Source organism: Orycteropus afer, unplaced genomic scaffold (genome assembly GCF_000298275.1).
Source record: "Orycteropus afer afer isolate SDZICR_OR568_19922 unplaced genomic scaffold, OryAfe1.0 scaffold00233, whole genome shotgun sequence".
In the NCBI taxonomy this organism is placed as follows: domain Eukaryota; kingdom Metazoa; phylum Chordata; class Mammalia; order Tubulidentata; family Orycteropodidae; genus Orycteropus; species Orycteropus afer.
Genome location: NW_006921820.1, coordinates 1,448,627 through 1,464,751, shown reverse-complemented (window position 1 = coordinate 1,464,751; position 16,125 = coordinate 1,448,627).

The following is a 16,125-nucleotide window of genomic DNA, read 5'->3' as shown; positions in this document are numbered from 1 at the left end:
GGGGCAATCTACTTCCGTAGTGATACTGCCTCGGAAACCCAAGGAGGGGTTGCTATGAGTCGGGGCCGACTTGACGGCACATAACAACAACAACAGCAATATTTAGCAGAAACAAAAGATCAACACGAAGCTTTAAAGATATAGGGGCTAAGAGGTGGTTTAATGTAGATATGGTTCAGGGAAAGCTGATTGCAAGTGTTCTTCGAGGCAGGGAGAGAAGATTTAGATGAGCGTTCTGGAGTTTGCTGCCATAGTGTTAAATTATATCTTTCTAGAATGAGATCCCGATGTGGAGTTTCTATGTTTTATTTGGAATGTTTAAACAAGGGGCAAGAAGGTAAACAATGAATAACTTGAACAACTGTCTGAGGAGGTGTTTATAATACATCAAGGTTTCCAATATGAATTTCATTAGCTGCATGTTAGCATATTGCATCTGCCACTGAGGCTTTAGCATGTACTTAAAAAGTCCACCTTGGTAATTTAACATTTTTCTGTTTTAAAAACCCTTACAAGAGGCTCAAATTCTGCATTTTCAATTTACCCACATTTCAGCTGCATATACTTAATGCATACTAAGCATACTGACTAACATACAGGAGCTCTGGTGGCGCCGTGGTTTAAGCATTCAGCTGCTAACCAAAAGGCAGGCAGTTCACATCCACCAGTCACTTCATGGGAAAAAGATGTGACAATCTGCTTCCATAAGGATTAAAGCCTTGGAAACCCTTTGGGATAGTTCTACTCTGTCCTATAGGGTCACTATGAGTCAGAATTGATTCGATTGCAGTAGGTTTTGCTCATGTACAACTTAGCAAGGTAAAACTGGCCTTATGTTACTATCCCATCACTTGGCACTCCTCTGACCTCAAGTTTGCCAGGGAGGGCATCATGTACATAGTTGCCCAGCCACCAAAATGTTGAAGTCATTTTTGATTCGTTGATTCTTTCATCCTTGTGCCTAATAAGTCTGGTAATTCTTCCTTTGGGATGTATATTTTGTTCCTTTTCCTTCATATCTACTACTAGTAGATTTTTTGGGGGGGGTAGGGGGTTATAAGACTGTAGAGAGAAAGATAATTTTTACTTTTTTTTTTTTTTTTTTGAGGATTCCCATAAACCTCCCAGGTAATTTTTCTGGATATTTTCTTGACTAGTCCCTTTTCTGTTTATTTTAGTCATTTAACCTCAGTTTTGCTTCTAGAGAATGTCACTGGAGAGTTAGCTTCCTAGTGGAGACATAACTTTCAGTTCTGCTAAAAGAGGAGAACATGCACATGGTGTAAGAGAAGTTGAAAACATCAGCTGTTAACAAGTAATAAAATGACTTTCCTTATGTGATTGTTTTTGAACAACAGATTCATCTTTTTGTCTTAAACAAAAGGTGGGATATGTTGAAGGTAAATATCTGCAACTTACTAGGAGAGAATTCATTCCCTACCGAATTATTTTAGGAGCAAACTAATTAGGTTTACACCTGGGCAATGAAAATCCAACCTTCGAGAGGGTGGCAAGAGTGTCTGATAATTCACCAGTTTAAAAATTTGTGGTCCCCCCCTAGGATAAAATAATTTTATAATTTATTTTTAATTTAATTTAAGGAGGCAAGTGTTTTTGTAGAAAAGATGATCAGAAATGTAATCAGGGCTTAATGGCAGTTTTCTTGTGGGGAATACTAGAAGTGGGGAGATAATTTCTGTTGGTGACTTATTCTATGTTAAAAATACAAAATGGTTCAGATGAGCACTAGGAATGTTAACTAATGTATATATGTCTGCATTGTGTTCATAGTTAATGAGTTTATTAGGTATTATTCAAAGATCTTTAGTAAGACGCCTCTTTCTTACCTGATGATTTGCAATGTATTTCTATTGTGCAACGGTCTACATGTGACTTTTTAGTTGGAGTATTATATTAACCAGGTACTGAATTTGCAGTTCGATAGGAAACTAGACAGGGTGTGTCTGCACAGGGTCTGATGCAATGGATGACTAGCTTTGGGACATGAGGAAAGCCACACTTATCCCTTGACTTCAGTTGCCACCCTGTAAAATAAGGGAGTTGGACTAAGGACTCTTCCAGCTCTTTGAGTCTCTAATTTTGTGGTGCCACCAAAACTTGTCCTGAACAGTTTTTTTGGAGAGGTGTTTGTTCTGTAGCCCATTCTGTCCTTTCACCTAACCCCCTTCTCATGGATATGGAAGAGGCCAGCCTAAATGTTCTATGGTTTTGAAAATTTGTTTCCCTCCAATTGAAGCTGCATGACCTAAACAGATACTGAACTCATGACCATAGTGTTATTAGCTTTGTGCTACCCACAACATTTTAGAAATAGAGTACGATTGTTTCCAAACCAGAAATTTATTGAAACGCAAATGTCAATGAAGAAGGACTTCAAATGCTTTGCTTTATGTGGAGCCACTCTTGGGAATATGGTAATTAAAGAGCATGGACACTGGAGCCACAGTAAATGGGACCACATGTGACTCTGCCACTTGCCAATTGTGCGATCTGGGCATGATAATAAAAACCCATTGCTGTTGAGTTGATTCCGACTCCTAGCAACTCTATTGGACAGAATAGAATCACCCTGTAGGATTTCCAACGCTGTAATTTATGGAAGCTGACTGCCATGTCTTTCTCCCACAGAGAGGCTAGTGGGGTCAAACCACTAGTGTTTTTTTAAGTGGTTAAAGCATCTTAACCATTGTACCACCAAGGCTCTTTGGGCATGGTAATAGTATCTATCTAATAGGGTTTTGTTTTATATTTTCTTTAAATTTTATTTATTGTTGTTGAGAAAATACACAGTAAATCATAACCAATCTAACAGTTTCTACATGTACAATTTAGCGATACTGATTATATTCTTCGAGTTGTGCAACCATTCTCACCTTCTTTTTCTGAGTTGTTCCTCATCATTAACATAAACTCACTACCCCCTAAGATTCCTATCTAACCTTTTGAGTTGCTGTTGTCAGTTTGATCCCATATAGTTCTTAAACGTGCATAATGCTCAAGGCAGACTTTTTTTTTTTTTTTTTTCCTAGTTAAGCTAAACTGTTGTTCCATTTTAAGATGACTTCTGGGGATATTTTTGGTTTGAGAATTAAAGATTATCTCAGGGCAATAGTTTCAAGGGTTCATCTACCCTCTGTAGTTCCAGAAAGTGTAGCGTCTATGAAAATTTGAAATTTTCTTCAGAATTTCCCCCCTTTTGATCAGGATTCTGTGAAATCTTTGATCAAAATGTTCAGTAATGGTAGCTCTTTTGGTTACCTAGTACTGCTCTGACAGGAATATACCACAAGTGGGATGGCTTGAACAAACAGGAGTTTATTCTCTTACAGTTTGGGGAGGCTAGAAGTTCAAGTTCAAGTGCCAGGCCCCAGGGGCTGTGTGAAAGCCCCTCGACCTTCAGCTTCAGCTTTGCCTTTTGCTCCTGGCCCACTGAAGCTGGAGGCATCTCTTCACTCAGGCAACTACTGGCTGCTGAGGCTAATAAGCGCAAGGTTGACAAATAGAATGGCACAATCTCAATGTTACCAAACTACACGGCAAGCCATTTATTTAAGTCCATTGAAAATCCCAAGGTTAGCAGGGCATGACAGGCTGCTGAACAACGACACAGCTACATGCAGGGTTCAAGTGTGCCGTAAGCTGGAGATCATTCCTGAAGCTGTTTCTTATGTATGGGAAGAAGACCACATACCCAAAGCAGCTACTCAGCTAGCTGCTGCAATAGATTCCACCATGGAGTTGATTATCAGTCTCATCATGGGGAATACTACATCCAGCTGCCCAGCCACTCAACCAGGCCAGCCAAGTTGACACACAAACGTAACTACCACAGTAGCTGGACACCATCCAGTTCTGATCTCACAGGATAGGAGGCAGTCATTTATGGAGGCAAGTTAGCCACACATTCCATTCCTTTCTCCTATTCCTGACTCTCTGTCTTCCTTTGTTGTTCCAGGTGAGTCGAGACCAATCTTAACAGATGTTTTGATGGGTAAATGCTGAGGCGCATATAGTGCTATATGTTTAGCTGCTATTATTTATTTATTAATCTCTTTATTTTTACATTCTATGTAGAAGGCCTGTCTGTGATATCACCTTGAGAATCCTCATAATAATCCTGTGAAAGTAGTACCTTCATTATCCTCTTAAAGAGACTGAGGCTCAGAGAGGTTAAATAATTTATCTAAGATCACACATGATGGTATAGTGGTTAAAGCACTCAGCTGCTAACCAAGGTCAGTGGTTTGAACCCACCAGCCACTCCATGGGAGAAAGATATGGCAGTCTGCTTCCATAATGATTTCAGCCTGTAAAACCCTATGAAGCAATTCTACTCTGTCCTGTAGACTTGCTGGGAGTAGGAACTGACTCAGCAGCAATGGCTTTTTAAGATCACACATAAAATGGGTTCTAGAGTCATGATTCAAAGTAGGTTTTTCTGACTTGTTCCAAAACCCATGTGCATTCCTCCTTCATGTATACTGCTCTGTGCTTGGTCCTTTGGAAATTCTAAATGTTATTAACTAATCACTGAGCACTGACTTAAAGAGGCAGTTGGTGTCAGAAGACCAAAGACTCTTACTGCTAAAAGTCTCTAAATGCCTTAGCTATCGCAAAGATAAAACTGATATGACTGTTCTTCCTTCCTTTTACAAATGTGTCTTTCGGATCTCTGGGCTTTCTCTGAATTGTTTTCATACAGTGTGATTTTTCTTTCTTTTTTTGTCCATTCCTACTACACACTGAGGCAGCATCTCCATCAGTCCCCAGATAGCCTTCCTTATAGCTGTGGCCTTAGGGAGTGGAGTGTCTGGGTAGGGTTAGATAAAAGCCAGGTCTGTATCAGTAACTTTGGAAATGAAAATTGCAAAACACGAAATAATTGAAGTAAAGGTAACATGAGTACTCCCATAACTCTTCCTTTATTTACCAGGTATTTATTAAATATGTATGTAAATAGTTAGCATTAGGTGCCTTTGGCTCAGTTCTGACTCATTGCGACCCTTTGTACAAAAGAACAAAACACTGTATGGTTCTGTGCTATCCTCAGAGTTGTTGTGTTTGAGCCCATTGTTTCAGCCACTGTGTCAGTCCGTCTCATTGAGGGTCGTCTTCTTTTTCACTGACACTCTACTTTACCAAGCATGATCTTCTTCTCCATCTTGATAACATGTCCAAGGTACACGAGATGAAGTCTCACCATCCTCATGTCTAAGGAGAATTCTGGCTGCATTTCTTTCAAGACAGGTTTTTTTATTTGGCATAATTTAATTTTATTTGTTACTTTTATTGTGGTGAAAACATACAGAACAAGACATTCACCAATATAAGAACTTCCACATTTACAGCTTAGGGACGTTAATGGCATTTTTCATGTTGTACCACCATTATTGCTATCCTTTTCTAAAATATTCCATCACCATTAGCATAAACTCAATGCCCCCCAAACAAAAGCTTCTCCTTTTCCCCTCCCTCCTATCCCTGGTAACCATTAATAATCTTTGGAGATATATATATATATATCTCCAAATTTCTCTTTTCACTCTTTGGGAGAAGTCTTTTGATGCATATAAGAATTTAATTTTTAGAAGGTCCCAATCATCTATCTAGGAATTTTCCCTCCCCTTCTCTCCCCTCCTTGGTAACCAACAAAGAAATTTTCCTCCCATGTATAAACTTTGCCTTGACTTTTTACAATAGTGGACTAATACAATATTTGTCCTTCTGTGATTGATTTATTCCACTCAGCATAATGTCCTCCAAGTTCACCCATGTTATGCGGTCTTTTGCATATTCTACATTATTCTTTAGTGTTGCATAGTATTTGATTGTGTGTATGTACCGCAATATGTTTATCCATTGCTTGGTTGTTGGGCACTTAAGTTATTTCCATCAGTTTACTATTGTGATAGTTCTGTGATGAACATGGGTGTGCATAAATCTATTCATGTCCTGACTCTCACTTCTTTAGGATATATACCTAGTAATGGGATCAAATGATATTTCTATTTCCAATTTATTAAGGAATTGCCATACTGCTTTCCACAGTGGTTGTATCATTTTACAGTTCCACCAGCAGTGTATGAATCCCAATCTTTCCCCATCTTCACCAGCATGTGTTATTTTCTGTTTTGTTGAACTTTGCTGGTAATGCTGGGGTGAGATGGTATCTCATGGTTGTTTTGATTTGCATCTTTCTAATGGCTAATGAGCATGAACATTTCTTCATGTGTTTGTTGGCTGCCTGAATATCTTCTTTGGTGAAGTGTCTGTTCATGTCTTCTGCCCATTTTTTAATTGGATTGTTTGTCTTTCAGATGCTGAGGTGTTGGAGTTTTCTGTAAATTTTAGAGATAAGTCCTTTACAAGTATTTTTTTTCCCCCAATTGTAGGTTCTCTTTTCACTCTTTGGGAGAAGTCTTTTGATGCATATAAGAATTTAATTTTTAGAAGGTCTCAATCATCTAGTTTATCATCTGTTTGTGCTTCTTGGGTTATGCTTGAGAGTCTATTTATGCCATGAATTAGGTAGGACCCCTAAGTTTGCCCCTATTTTTTTCTTTTTAAATATTTTTTATGAACTTTTACATTTCACATTTAAGTCTTTGATCCATCTTGAATTAGTTTTTGTGTGCGGTGTGAGGTATGGATCTTGTTTCATTTTTCTGCACATGGATATCCAGTTTTGCCAGCACCATTTGTGAAAGAGACTATCTCTTCCCCATTTAGTGGATTTCTGCCCTTTGTCGAAGATCAACTGACCATAGGTTGATGGATGTATTTCTGGGTTCTCAGTTCTGTTCCACTGGTCCGTGTGTCTGTCATTGTACCAATACCAGGCTGTTTTGACTACTGTGGCTGTATTGTCGGTTTGAGATCTGGGAGTGTGAGACCTCTTACTTTGTTCTTCTTCTTCAGTAGAGCTTTGCTTCCCGAGGTCTCTTTCCTTTCCATATAAAATTAGTGAGTGATTTTTCCATGTCTTTAAAGAATGTTGATGGAACTGGATCAGGATAGCATTGAATTTATAGGTTGCTTTGGGTAGTATTAACATTTTCACAATGTTCAATCTTGCCATCCATGAGCATGGTATGTTCTTCCATTTATGTAGATCTCTTATAGTTTTTTGAAGTTGTGCTTTGTAGTTTTCTTTGTATAGGTCTTTAGTGCTTGGTAACATTTATTCCCAAGTTTTTTATCTTTTTGGTAGCTATTATAAATGGTATTGATTTCCTTTTCAGAGACCTCTTTGCTGGTTTAGAGGTATCCAGCTGATTTTTGCATGTTGATCTCGTATCCTACCACTATGCTAAATCTTTCAGTAAGTTCTTGTAGTTTTCTTGTTGATTCTCTTGGGTTTTCTATGTATAGGATCATATCATCTGCAAATAGGGATTGTTTTACTTCTTCGTTACCAATTTGGATGCCTTTGATTTCCCTCTTTTGCCTATACAAAAGTGAATACAAAGGTGAATAGAAGTAGAGATAGAGGGCATCATTGTCTCATTCTTGTTCACAGGGGAATGGTTTCAGTCTTTCTCCACTGAGAATAATGTTGGCTATTGATTTTGCATGTACACCCTTTGTTATGTTGAGGAAATTCCTTTCTATTACTATTTTTCTGAGAGTTTTTATCAGGAATAGGTGTTGGGTTTTATCAAATGCCTTTTCTCCATCGATTGATATGATCTTGTGATTCTTTTCCTTTATTTTACTTATGTGATGGTTTACATTGATTGTTTTTCTAATGTTGAACCATCCTTGCATACCTGCTATGAATCCCACTTGGTCATGATGTGTGAATTTTTTGATATGTTGTTGGAGTCTGTTGGCTAGGATTTTGTTGAAGATTTTGGCATCTGTATTCATGAGGGGTATTGGTCTGTAGTTTTCCTTTTGAGTGACATCTTTGCCTGGTTTTGGTATCAAGGTTATGTTTGTTTCATAAAATGAATTTTGGAGGATTGATTCCATCCTTTTCTATGTTCTGGAATAGTTCGAGTAGGATTGGTATTAGCTGTTCTTTGAATGATTGGTAGAATTTTCCAGTGAAACCATCTGGGCCAGGACTTTTTTTGTTGGTAATTTTTTTTATGACCTGTTCAATTTCTTCTTTTGTTATGGATCTTTCAAATTTTCCACCTCAGTCTGTGTTAGTTTCAGTAAGTGGTGTGTTTCTAAAAGTCTGTCCATTTCATCTTAATTTTCAAATTTGTTTGGAGTACAGTTCTTCATAGTATCCTGATAATATTCTTTTTATTTCTGTTGGTTCAGTTGTGGTTCTGTTGTGATGTCACCCATTTCATTTCTTATTCATGTTATTTTCATCTTCTCCTTCTTTTCCTTTGTTAAGTTTGCCAGTGGTTTGTTGATTTTACTAATCTTTTCAAAGAACCAACTTCTAGTCTTCCTGATTTTTTCTGATTTGTTGGTTATTCTTTCAGTATGTACATATGAAAGGAGCTCTGGTAGCATAGTGGCTAAAGCACTTGACTGCTAACCAGAAGGCTGGCGGTTCAAACCCACCAGCCACTCCTCGGAAGGAAGGTTGGGCAATCCTACTTCTGTAGTGATACTGCTTCGGAAACCCAAGGAGGGGTTGCTATGAGTCGGGGCCGACTCGACAGCACATAACAACAACAACAACAGTGATTGAAAATACGTGGTTTATGTCAGGCACACCTTAGTCTTCAAAGTGACATCTTTATTTTTAATACTTTGAAGAGGTCTTTGCAGCAGATTTGCCCAGTGCAATAAGTTGATTTTTCGACTGCTGTTTCCATGACATTGATTGTGTCAATGAAATCCTTGACAACTTCAATATTTTCTCTGTTTATCATTATATATGTATGTATATACCATTTTCAACTGATTCAAAGTGGGTTTTTTGACTTGTTCCAGAATTTTGACTTGAAAATTTATAAATAATTTTACAGTGAAACAGTGTTACTGAAAATGTAGTACCAATTGTTTTTCGTTTACAAAACTTTTAAAGTGCATTTGTTTTAACCGTCTATAGTCATCTTTTTTTCACTTGAAAATCATAATAGAAATAATGGTACACAAAGTGGCTTTTGTTGTATTTTAAATCTCATGACAATATCATACTTGCTGCTGAATGATAGTAATTAGGATGGTACTGGAGTGTAGACAATTTGCATTTTGAGTTCAAGAAAATTTTAGGTTCATGTGAGTTGTTGAGTCAACTCTACTTCATTCTTTATTTTAGGAAAGTGCCTTATATATGGGTCCTAAGTAGTATAAATACTAGAAAGTTCATTTCATTTATGAAGCTCTAAGAAATTATGTTAGCACTTTGTGGTAGTTAAGTTTGTGTATCAACTTGGCTGGGCCTGGTTGAGTGGCTGGGCAGCTAGATGTAGTGTTCCCCGTGATGAGACTGGTAATCAACTCCATGGTGGAATCTACTGTGAGCAGTTGAGTAGCTGCCTTAGGGATGTGGTGTGCTTCCTTTATATGAGGAGAACTCTTGGGGAATGGTCTCTAGCTTATGGCACACTTAAACCCTGCATGTAGCTGTGTTGTTGTTCAGCAGCCTGCTGACCTTGGGACTTTCAGTGGACTTGAATTAATGACCTGCCGTGTGGTTTGGTAACATTGGGACTGTGCCTTTTTACTTGCCAACCTTGGGCTTGTCAGTCTTAGCAGCCAGTTGCTGTCTGAGTGAAGAAAAGCCTCCAGCTTCAGTGGGCCAGGAGCAGGAGGCAGAGCTGAAGCCCAAAGTTGAGGGGCTTTCACCCAGCCCCTAGAGCTTGGCACTTTGAACTCAGATTCAAAGCCTTCAAACTATACAAGAATAAACTCCTGTTTGTTAAGGCCTTCCCATTTGTGGTATATTCTTGTCAGAGTGGTACTAGGTAACCAGAACACATCAGCAATTGCAAGGATGGTGCAGTATTGTGCAGTGTTTTATTCTTTTTTACATTGGGTAGCTATGAGTTGGAACTGACTCAGTGGCACCTAACAACAACATGGTCATTGTGATAACTGCTCAGCTTTTACCATGCCAGAGCAAAAATAGCCATCAAATAAGTGTGGGGGTGTTTTGATAAACTTTATTTATGTGGCCCTTGCTTGAGACCTCTGAATGGATCTTGGGGAGGGTAGAGTAAAGGCACTTTGCACACATGTTGATGAAAACATTTGTTTAAGCTTCTGAGAAAGTTTGCTATTAACTTAAAAAAGGAGTCACAATGGTATCTATATGAAAATAAAAGCAGTGGTTTGAAATTCCACAACTAAGCCTCACTCTCAAAAGTTCTGTTTTCAAAATGGCATAATTTTGTTCTCCATATATGCTTTATAGAAGAGTCTTACATAATATATTATTAATTTTGAAGATATTATTTGTACATTTAAAAATGATAAATGAAAAATGCACTTCCATTCTAGGAAGGAACTATATAATGCTTAGGTATTTATTTGCCACATCACATTTTGGGTTAAGTTTCTATTTTTAACTGGCATGCTGACTTCAGTTTGCCAAAACCTGATTACATTTGGAAGGAAAGTGGCATTGTTGCTATTTCCTCTGCATGAAAACATCTAAAGCAGGTAGCCAGCAATGGGAAAAGTGAAGATAAAGGCAAAGATATAATACTTTGTAAGTTTTTTTTTTTTTTTTTTGCATTAAATCTCTACTCTGCTACGTTTTGCTTTCTTTTACTCTGTTCTTTAGATTAGAATACCTAATTTAATTTTCACATGCCCTACTCCCTCAGGTAAGTAAGGGAAATCCCATTGTTTTACATTTGATATGAGTCCACTAATACACTCATTACTGAGATATTTTTGTAAATCATTTTATTAGAAACCTCGTGATTCAAGTTGACTAATATTTTTTATTTATGATTTGTATTGTATAATGTTTAATGCTAATTATGTTCCTGTGAATGGATAGTTTGGTTTTTGAGGTAGAGTAACTAATTATACAAAGTGGGTTAGAAAACATTTAAAAATACCAAGTAACTTCTATGACTACTACATTTTAAAATTTGACAAATAGAAAAATTTAGATGGGTTGACCAAAGTTATTCTGAAAACCACAGCAAGACTCATGAGTATCTTAGATCACATCTCTTTGCTTTTATTAGAACCATTGATTTGGATGAATCCTCTACCTTGTAAGTTTTACTGTAAAAACTGTGTTGTAGAAGAGATTTTAATGAATTTGGGCATTGTTATTCCAGTTTGGTACTGTAGGTCTAGATGTAGTCTCAGGAGGTGTTTTCCTCAAAGCTCCTTTCTTTGTTTCTTGTACAATAATCAGAGTATCTTGCAATACCTAATCTGAATCCCAAATAGAGAAGCATTGGACAGAGTTCTAAGAAGTGTGACTAACTGGATTTTGATGTACACTTTAACAATTGTCCTATATAGAAAGACCAAGGATAACATGAAATCAGATGTTAAAAGTTTTAACTTTGTTATTTCTTCTCAAGGCAGAGATTTCCTATTGCAGTATGGATATCATTTTCTATTTAAAATAATGTTATAAATTGATTTCATGTTTTAGCTTTTTAATCATTCAGAAGCTAGTTTATGAAAACATTTTCCAAATAGATGCATCAACAGTTTATGTAAAGACTTCAGCAGTATTATGGATGTTCATGTAAAAGTTCATTATTTGGCCAGATTGACTCATTGACTCCTGTATGGAAAAATTGCAACATGTATTTAATCTTGGTTGGATTCCCATTTAAGAAGCTAGTGGCCACTTCCCAAATATACAGCTGTTAGGTTAATAGGAAGAATACTGTAGATTCTTAGACAACACCTTAAAATAGAAGAGAAACAACTGTGTATCTCTTTGGTGGATTCGATTGAATACTGGTATGTAGGGATAACACAGAATTGGGCACTAATGATCATTTACTTAGTTCTTACAAAATGATAAGCATTTACTAGTTTGAGAATTGACAACACTTCTGAGAAGCTTAATGGAAGTGTGCATAAAGGAAGGAGCATAACTCGAAATGTTGTGGGATGGGGAAGAGTGTGTTTCAGGGTCCAAGATGGGGGGATATCAGAAGAGAACGTCTTTGTGTGTGTGTGTGTTTGTGTGTTAAGAATAACAAAGATTTAATACTTTATTAAGAAAAATCTGAAGGTAAAAGATATAGGACAGTCTGATATATCAATTCAGTTAAACTCAAGGGACCATGAAAAATTTTAATGATGGCGACAAGAAAGAAACATAGGATAATTTTAGGTAAAAGTAAATATATTTTCTATAAATCAGAATTTTTATATGCAAAATATGAATTCCTTTGAGTAATGTCTGAATGAGCATTTGAATAATAAAACAGCCCATATATTATGGTGATGTGATTGTGGGTGAATATACTTTCTTAAAATTTACTTCAATTAAACCTAAAAGTTATTAACCCTAAGGTTAAGGATTAAGGTATGCCTGACCCAAGCCATGATATTTTCTTTTTTTAACTTTGTATTGTGGTTTGAATGAAAGCTTACAGAGCAAATTGGTTTTCCATTCAACAATTCTGAACATACTTATTTGTGATATTGATTGTAATCCCCACATTGTGATAGCACTCTTCCCATTTCATCTCTGTGTTTACCATTTGTCAAGAGATATTAATATTTCTAAGAGAAGAACTTGCACTTAAGGTAGCTGCACAGACAAGGGAGAAGAGTGTTGTGTGAAGAAAAATGGAATGAGTCAAGGCATGGAGGTATGACAGGATGCAAAACATTGGGAATCTATAGATATTTGGTAGATAGGGTTGGAATATTAGTAGGTGGAAAGTGATGTGGTGAAGGAGGAGGTTGGAAGGCTTTGTTGGATTTCATATATTAAGTACCTTCTTACCAGGGCATAGAATCAGAACTTTAGGGAGTCCCTGAAGGAAACTTAGGTTCTTATCTTCATTGTTTGATTAATTAGCTGTATCTGTTCATCACTCTATCCCTACTAGTATGTAAAAAAAAAAAAAAAAAAGAGGAGAGTGAGTAGAGGGATGGGGTGGAATCTAGCTTGAGACGTCTGTGATTTTTTTTTTAATTCTATATTTATAAGGAATTATTTTTGCATACTGTATCCAAGGGCAGAGAAAATATGAAGGTTATCTTAAAGCTCTGGATTAGGAGTTTAAAACTCTTGGCTCTGATTCTGATTTCATGACTAATGTTAGCAAAGTATCTAATCTCTTTTAGTGTCACTTCCAGGTCAGATATAATTAGGTTTTTGGACCCTTCTTTTTGCTCTGGCTTTTTTTTTTTTTTTGTCAAGGCAGGGGTGGAGGTGGAGAAGGCAGGCATGGAAGCTAATTGACATTAAAGCAGCAATAATAGCTAAATGAGTACTTCTGAAATTGCTCCTTCTAGGGTATTTTGGGAGAAAATGCTGGGAGAGTACAGTGTTGTAATTGAAAAGTATGGTTTCCTGGTGATTGAATTTCAGGCACTATGTAACCTGGGTGGAAAAAGAAGACTTTAGAACCTTACAAGTAAACCCTTAGGGCCCCATTTCTTCCATCAGGCAAATTAGGAAAATAATTACTTGTGTCCACTTTATTCTCAGGATAAACTGAATTTGTAATAGAAAATGTGAAATACGTTGCTAATGTTGGATTCAGTTCTTCCTACTATTCCTGGAGCCACTGCCTTAGGCTGTCTAGATCAACTACCATCTCGTGTTGCTTCCATTATATTCCAACTGTGGTCCTAAATTGTCTTGTCATGTTATTTTCTTAAAACACAATTTCATCATGTAACTAAATCTCTTATTTAAAAATTTACAGTAGCGTTTTGCTGTCCATTTGGAATGTTGGAACCTCTGAAATATTTTCTGTGAATGGAGAGAGAGGGAGGGAGGCTTGGCATGTGCTAGTAAGTTGAGATGGACCCAGTGAAAAAAAATGATATTGTTAATCTACATTGTCTAAATAAAACTTTTTTTTTTCCATTCGGCAAATACCCCTCATTCTAAAATTAGCTAAGGGATAAGTCCCTCATTGAAGATTGTGTGATCATGATAGAAGGTGAAGGTAAGTAGGCTTGTACTGTTAAAAGTGGTATAGAATCCTAGGTTTCTAGCAACAGATCTAACCATCTGCTCTTGGGAATAGTAGAGAGATGCCTGTTATTGGAGGAATGGGGACAAACATTTGTTAATTAACACCATGCAGAGAATTGCTTGGTATGGCCCTTCTAGCCATGGTCTTTGTAACTCCCACCAAATGACTGGGTGGCACTATGCAATTATGAGGTACAAATATATATGGCCCACCAAGGGGATTGGATAACTTGTTAATAATGTAAATAAGATGCATGGCACTCTTGTGGGTGTGGGATAAGAGTGGAAATAAGATGTATGCAACCCTAATGTGGGTGTTTGTCAGTTTTGTCATCTCACTACACTTAACATGAGCCATCCCAGTGTCAGAAAGGGGAGGGGGGGATATCTTACTACTATCTAGAAAGAAGAGCCAGGAGTGGAGCCCGGGCTTTGGACCTCAAATCCCTGAGCTAAACTTTGATCAGGAGCTAGAGAGCTATTATACCAGAAACAACAAGAAGCAACAACATAGAAACAGTGACAGCAGAGGTAGCAGAACCCAGAGACTGGCACAAGACAGAGCAGCGGGCTTCCCAGCCTACAGAGTAAGAAAGCAGGGGGTTTGCTGGTGGAGTGTGTTGCCTCTGGCCATTTATCTGTCAAGTTAGGCTCACTGACCCATGGAGCAAGAAAACTGTGTTTGGGCTGAAGTTTACTGGCAGAGTTGGGTGCCTCTGGGCATTTATTGGCAGAGTTAAAAGAGTTTTTGTAATCTTGAGAGGATGAAGGCCAGAAAGAGATCAGCTTCTAGGTGGCTGTGGCTGAGGGGAGGCTGTCCTGATTGAAAAACTGTATCCTGAATTGTAACCTGTTAGTTCCCTAAAGGGAGCTCTGGTAGCATCGTGCCTAAGGCATTTGACTGTTAACCAGAAGGCTGGGGGTTCATATCCACCAGCCACTCCTCGGAAGGAAGGTTGGGCAATCTATTTCCATAGTGATACTGCCTCGGAAACCCAAGAAGGGGTCACTGGGAGTTGGGGCCAACTTGATGGCATATAACAACAACAACTTCCCTAAAAAACATAGTCGTGACTATTGTCTGTGCGTTCTTTGTGGCCATTCCAATGAATTATTGATCCCAGCAGAGAAGTAGATAGTGCTATGAAAGGGACAATTGGTGTCAAAATTAGTAAAAAGGTGGAGGGTGGAGGCATGTCTGACCTCACTTCACCGGAATCAGCGTTGGGCTATTGATCTTGATCCTTCTTCCCTCTTGTGAAGTTTGAGGAGGTCAGACACTACCCCATGCTGTTTTTTGCACTTAATTATTCTCTTATCTCTTTAATAGATGAGCTATGTACATGATAAGCAGAAAAAGGAATAAAAATAGATCTTGTCTTTTAAAAATCAGTTATGTCCACCTCTTAACATACACTGGTCAAGACCATAATTCAGTGCTCAAAGGGTTGCTGTTTTTGCTGCAGTGGTTGTTTTAATTGCCTGCCTGACAGATTTTTGAGTATACTAGTGGCATGACCTAACCATTAGCCAAACCTGTGAGCTGTTCCCAGCCTATATTACTGATTGTTAGGGCAGACTAGGCAGTTGACCAGCCCTAGCTCCTAAGACAGTTCTGACTTACTTGTGGTGAAGATTGGGGAAAGGAGGAAGGCAGTGTCCTTGAAGAGACATCAAATAAAGACCAGTGAGCTAAAAAAACAAAACCAAATAATATAAGACAAAGTTGAGTTTACTTATAGGCAAGGGAACATAGTAAAGAAATTTACTTAGGAATTGTTGAGGATAAAAGGTTTTTTAGTACAAGAAAGAGTGAGATAGGGAGTAGACGGGTTAATGGTGGTTATTCAAAATTAATGATTAAAAACTGTCATTTGGGTAGGATTAAATGAGTTCATAGGTCTGCACATGATTAGTTACAACAAGCCATTGTCATGCAAGAGGATTTAGTTAGAATATCTTTTAGGCAAGCACTGTTGTAAATGGAAAATTTTCCTTCTACAAGAGCATCTAGCCCGTTTCCAAAGATGATTAAATCTCTTAGG